The sequence below is a fragment of the Hibiscus syriacus genome, unplaced genomic scaffold (genome assembly GCF_006381635.1).
Source record: "Hibiscus syriacus cultivar Baekdansim isolate YM2019G1 unplaced genomic scaffold, ASM638163v2 tig00110059_pilon, whole genome shotgun sequence".
NCBI classification, from domain to species: Eukaryota; Viridiplantae; Streptophyta; class Magnoliopsida; order Malvales; family Malvaceae; genus Hibiscus; species Hibiscus syriacus.
This window is the reverse complement of record NW_024062582.1, coordinates 285,719-292,111: the sequence shown is the minus strand read 5'-3', so window position 1 is coordinate 292,111 and position 6,393 is coordinate 285,719.

Below are 6,393 nucleotides of genomic sequence, written 5' to 3'. Positions count from 1 at the left end.
CCACATAGATATGTCCCGAAGGACTGTGTAGAAATGTCCCAAAGGACCATGTAGAATTGTCCCAAATGACCGCGTATAACTCTCACTCTTGGCATGCCAATTATACCTTTAGTCTCATATCACATACTTTTGGGCTTTATCATTTATAACATTTCACATAGCTTATATCACATAGACATATAATCACATACATCATTATCACATATGTTATTTCACATTTTCAGATAATCACATAGGTCAATGCCACATAACTTATATCACATTTTCATGTATTCACATAGGTCAATATCATATAGCATGAAATATAAACAATGCATGTTCACATAGTAACAAAATCAAAACTATGCTTATATTCATGTAATCATTTAATCAAAACATTAGAAATAGACTCATCGCAAGTCTTCTTTCCATAAAACAATATATATATAATAGTATGCACTCATCTTAGCCTCACTTAGTCAAAGCACAACACTTATCACTCTTTTGGTCAATCTTATATCGTCGATTCGTCCGGAACTTGCTTTCATTCGATAACTATACAAATATACGATCGATATGAATATCGAAATTCAAATCATTATTAATCAATCATCAATAACTTAAGCTAAAAGAAACAGTTAATTCATAATTTCATTCTGAATAGTATCGGTACCCCATGCCTAGTACCAATACTTCCTCACTATGATATTGATATTATACTTCAGTAACGATACCCATTCTACATTATGAAATTCAACTTCTAAAAATGGTTCCGATACTTGTCCATTAGTATCGATACCCTTGGTATCAATGCTACTCCTTCGGTATCAATACTGATTAAAGGATTTCATATAATTTTACTGTATGGTATCGATATTGTTCTTCCAGTATCGATACCCAAACCCAGATTTCTTTTATTTTTGTTTTGAAGTATCAGTACTATTCATCAGTACCGATACTCTTGCCCATAAATCACCTTTTTCATTTCGAAAATTTACCAAAACTCAGCTAAAACCCTGACTTTTAACTCCTTTCATGCCTTTAAACTACAATACACTTATTAAAACTAACTTGTCTCTCTTTAGTACTCCTCAACACCCAAAATCTCACTAGAACACTTGGAAACAAAAATCACACCAAATAATCAACATACCCCAAATTCATTTCTAACATTTTAGATTTCTTATTCCAACTTATGACAAGTCAAATATGATTTTAAAATCCATTTACTAATTCTTTCTCATCAATTTACTCAAAAACCCTTTATATTCAATCACCCATAACTTGTAAATCTTTTAGTTTCTACTTCCTTTTCAAGTTTTTTCAAGCTTTCCTAATACCCAAAAATCAAAACCAATCAAAATTTACAAGAAATAACTAAGTTGAGGATTTCTTACCTTAGCTCAGAGACTCAGTGGAGAAGGAGAAAGAAAAGATGAAGAGCAAGAGAAAAGTTTAGATTTCTTTTTACTCCTCCTTTCCTTTTCATGTGGATATATAATACCTAAAGAATTTTTAATTCATTTCTTTGACTAAAGACCTTTTTACCATTCCTTCTTTCAATTCTTGATAATCAATCGAATACAAATAGTTTTCAATTAAATTCATGAATTTTTCAATTTATCAAAATTGATCACTAAGTTTTAAAATCTTACACTTTAGTCACTAGCCCGGTTTTTAAAATTTTACACTTAACTGTTAAGTCTATAATCCCCAAAACCCAGAAACATTCACACTTCGTTATCCACTGAATTATCATCTTTTATATGCCCTTTCATATGCGAATACTTTTCTCTTCAAATCTGCTTATTGTGTTCAGATTATTGTGGATGAAAACGAACCCGAATAAAGGTTGCTTAAAAGGTTCAGAAGATAGGAGATGAAAGCGGGTGTGGTTCAAGCAAAGAAGAGAAGAACCGTATGTCACGAGGGGCTACTAAACGTAATCGATGGTTTCTTGGATTATTTTGAGGATTTACCACATTGTGATTACGTGTGATGTAAAAGACATTCAACATTTTACCAATCTTAAAAACTGAGCTAATGTCTAAGGACATTGTGATTATCTGTGCTGTCTTTTCTATCCTAAAAATGATCAGATTCGAACCATCATCGTCGGACACACCAAATTGTGACAAAACGATCACACAACTCAACCCAATTATTTTTGTCACATACATCACAAAACTTCAAACACTAAACGTAGATATCCAATACATTAACCAATTTAATTGAGAGGAGCAAATTTCTTTTTCTTACTGGCCCCTAAGAATAAAGCATCGGGATCCATGTCCAACACTCCCGATCGACTCAATATCACCTCCATTAGAGGAGTAACTCTATAACACCCGGATTTTGAAACTTCAAAATTTAATTAAATAAATATAATTTTCTAATTTAATTAATTACTATAATCGATATCAAATGGTGTTTTTCTCTACTAATACGGACGAAGATATAGCCATGAAACTCTATTACTCTTTAGGATTCCAACACTCCACAGACCTTGACAAGTACATGGGCATGCCCTTATTTCGCTGCATAGTGACTAAAGCTATATTTCAATTCGTTATTGACAGAGTTCAGAAGAAACTTAATAGTTGGGTGGCTATCAAACTCTCTAATTTGGCTGGCTGATTAACCCTTGCTCGGTCAACCCTCCTAGCTATACCCAACTATTTTACGCAAACAGTTGCAATTCTGAAAGTGATGTGCGATTAAATTGAACAAATAGATCGTCAATTTATTTGGGATGGTTCGCGAGAATATTCAAAAGCTCCTCTCATGAAGTGGGATACTTGTTTCCAACCCACTAAGCATGGAGGCCTCGAGATTTGCCCACTTTAATCGCAAAATGAGTCCTTCCTGATCAAGTTGGGTTACAATTTTCTGATACATTCGGATGCTTTGTGGGTCCAATTAAAGCGATCTAAGTATAAAGTCCAAGACCCTTTGTTGGTTCAACTCGATACAAAGAATGGCTCCTTTCTTTGGAAGTCGCTCTCAAGGGTTTGTGACTGTATCCAGGATAACGTCAGTTGGTTCATAGGGGACGGGAGAAAGACTAGTTTCTGATTTGACTCATGGCTGCAAGGTTTGCCTCCGCTTGCAAATCTCGTCAGCACTGACCGCTATCCTAGCTCTCATGCGGTGGTCCGTGACTTTGTCACCTCCATAGTAATAAATTAAGACCACAACACAGCGTAAGGCTTGTATCGTAATATTTTTTAAGGTGACCGCAACGTAGCGTAAGGCATGTATCGTAATATTTTTTAATGTTACCGCGACGCAATATCGGTGCAACGTGATAAGACAACTGCATCACGATTGTTGCGGTCAAAAATCGTTAAGTAACACCACAACACGCTATAAATTGCGCCGCAACGCTGCAATAAACTTTAAATTATCTGAAATATAAAATTACATAGATGAATTGTTCTAATTTAATTCTTAAAACTGGATTATAAATATATATCATTAATAATGTCATAATAGTTATGTTTAAAATTAGTTACTTAAATTTGAATTAATTAAATTATTTATTAACATTATTTTAAAATTAAATTAATTTAAATTTAAATTTTATCATATCTAAAATTAACATGATTAATTTTAAATTAAATTTTTATATTAACATTAAGTATCATAATTATATGTTTATTTATTATTATATAAATTCTGTATAAGAGATGAATTCACTTTATAATACTATAATAGTATATGTATTTTATCTATTTACTATGAAACTATAAAATTTTATCTAATCTATTTACTACAAAATTTTATCATACAACATGTTTCCTACAAATAATGCATCTTATGATGCACATAATGTAGTGTCTTTTTCACATGGAATATGAAGGAATCAAAATCAAGAAAATGACAAAGATATAAATGCTTTAAATCTGTTATGTCATTCATTTTGGTGGTTAACTATAAGATATAAAAAATTTATATTTGTAGTTATGTATTTTCTTTCTTTCTTTCTTTCTAAGTTATGTAAAATGAACATTTTTATGTTACAATATAAAAAATTTGATATAATTTTAGTAATATTGTTTATATGTTATTCATTAACATTATAATTGTTATTACACATTATCCAGTATGATAGCACTTCTATGTTTTATATTTGTTTTTAATAAATTTTTATCTATGAAATTAAATTTTTTATTTTTAAATTATAATATTAAAAAGAGTATATTAATATTAGTATATTAAAATATAATTGTAAATTGTATAAATATAATATTTTAGATGTATTGTGATTTTTGAGGAAGAGATCACGCCCGCGACAGCCGCAACACGTTATGTAACGTCCGCAACATTTGTAATTGCGAATCCGCAACCGCATCCATAACAAAATCTGCAATCGTAATTTGATATTATGGCTACCTCTAATGGAAACTGGAAGGTGACGCAGCTTAGAAAGTTTCTTGACGAGGAATGGATCCAATGGATCATTGGCACCCCTATACCGTGCGATGATGTTGGAGAAGACAAACCTATCTGGCACTGGGACCCTTCTGGAAACTGTCTGATCAAGTTCGCCTTCAACATCACCCAATAGAATGGTTGAGATATGCGGGATGTAGTTTGGAACGTGGCTTGGGATTTTCATGGCCCTCAAAGAATGAGACAATTCATTTGGCTCGTGCTAACGACATATAATGACCAATGTGGAACGCACAAGGAAAGACATTTCTTTCGGCCCTTGTTGCTTGGTTTATGGAACGGGGAAGAAACAATCTCTCACGTTCTAAGGGGCTGTCATCATGCTCGCATGATATTGTCTCAATTGGTCCCAAACTAGCTAGTTACATATAGTATTCTTTTCTTCTCATTTTTTGGATTGGTTGCAGTTTAGAAAAATGCAGGTCTAGATCATGCAGATTCTTATAATATCATAACGATGATTATCGACAAACAAATAAATACGATCGTAAAGAAAAAAATAAAGAACACCAAGATTTACGTAGAAAACTCAAAAGGAAAAAATTACGACAAGAGGAGAATAATTTCACTAATATGAAAGAAAAAAATACAAGATAGTTTTGGTGAAAGAAAAAAAAATTGATATTTAACACTAACCTTTAGTATCTATTTATAGGGATAGATATTTGATTATAAAAGAAAACTAAATAAAGTATAAATATATTTTAATAAAGTTTTCTACTTTTAATTAAATTGAGTTTCCTACTTTTCCAATATTTATATATTAATTAATTTGTGCAGTTTTGAATTTGAGTCAAACTCTAACAGATCTCCACCTTGAAACGAATTCTAAAAGTGCAAAGGTTTCGAGACAAAAACACCCAAATTCGATGTGACACCCAAACTCAACAAAAAAACAATTATTCACTTCAATGAACAAGTTCTCATCCTCTTCCACAACACCCCTCAAAGGGGTTATCTTCAGTAACGGACACCGATCAAGTTTAAGTTTTTCTAGGTTTGTATTTAGTCTTCACATCGGCATGATTATCATAAGTGTCAACTTTGCTCACAAATGTTTCACCACGAGCAATATCATGCACAACACAATCATTATGTTTTTCTTCATTCGTCCATTGTGTTACCGGCTTCTTATCAAATCCTTCTATTGCATCGTCGAGATCTAATTGTGCAAGAACATTTCGAATCTTCGCCTGTCATAACGAGAACCTGGTGTTTCGATCCAACAGCAGAATATCATACTTCATTGTTGCCATAATCTTGAACCCGAAGCTCTGATACCAGTTTGTTATAATATCAGAACGATGATTATCGGTAAACAAATAAACACGATCGAAAAGGAAAAAACAAATAATACCAGAATTTACGTAAAAACCCCAAAAGGAAAAACCACAGGCATAGGAGAAAAATTTCACTAATATGAAGGAAAAAATACAAGAGAATTTTGGTGAAAGAAAAGAACTTGATATCTAACTCTGACATTTATTATCTATTTATAGAGATAGATACTTGATTATAAAATAAAACTAAATAAAGTAGAAATATATTTTAATAAAGTTTTTTTACTTTTAGCCAAACTGGATTTCCTACTTTTCCAATATTTATATATTAACTAATTTATGTCACTTTGAATTCGAATCAAACTCTAACACAGGCTACCGTTGTAATCATTTCTTTGGTATACTCTTATGAAGGCTTTGGAAGAACCATAATAGTTTCATGTTCAATGGAAAAAACTGGTCAGCGATGGAGACTATCATTCAGTTAAGGCGTGTGCTGAAATCATTAAGAAACATCAGCAGCACCACTAGGGCTGTAAATGAATAGAGTCAAGCTCGAGTATTACTGAGTTTGACTTGACTTAAAAATTCTAAAATAGAGCTCAACTCGACTCAAAAACTCTTGAGCTTAAAATTTTCAAGTTCGACTTGAATTCAAAACCATGAATTGAAGATCATA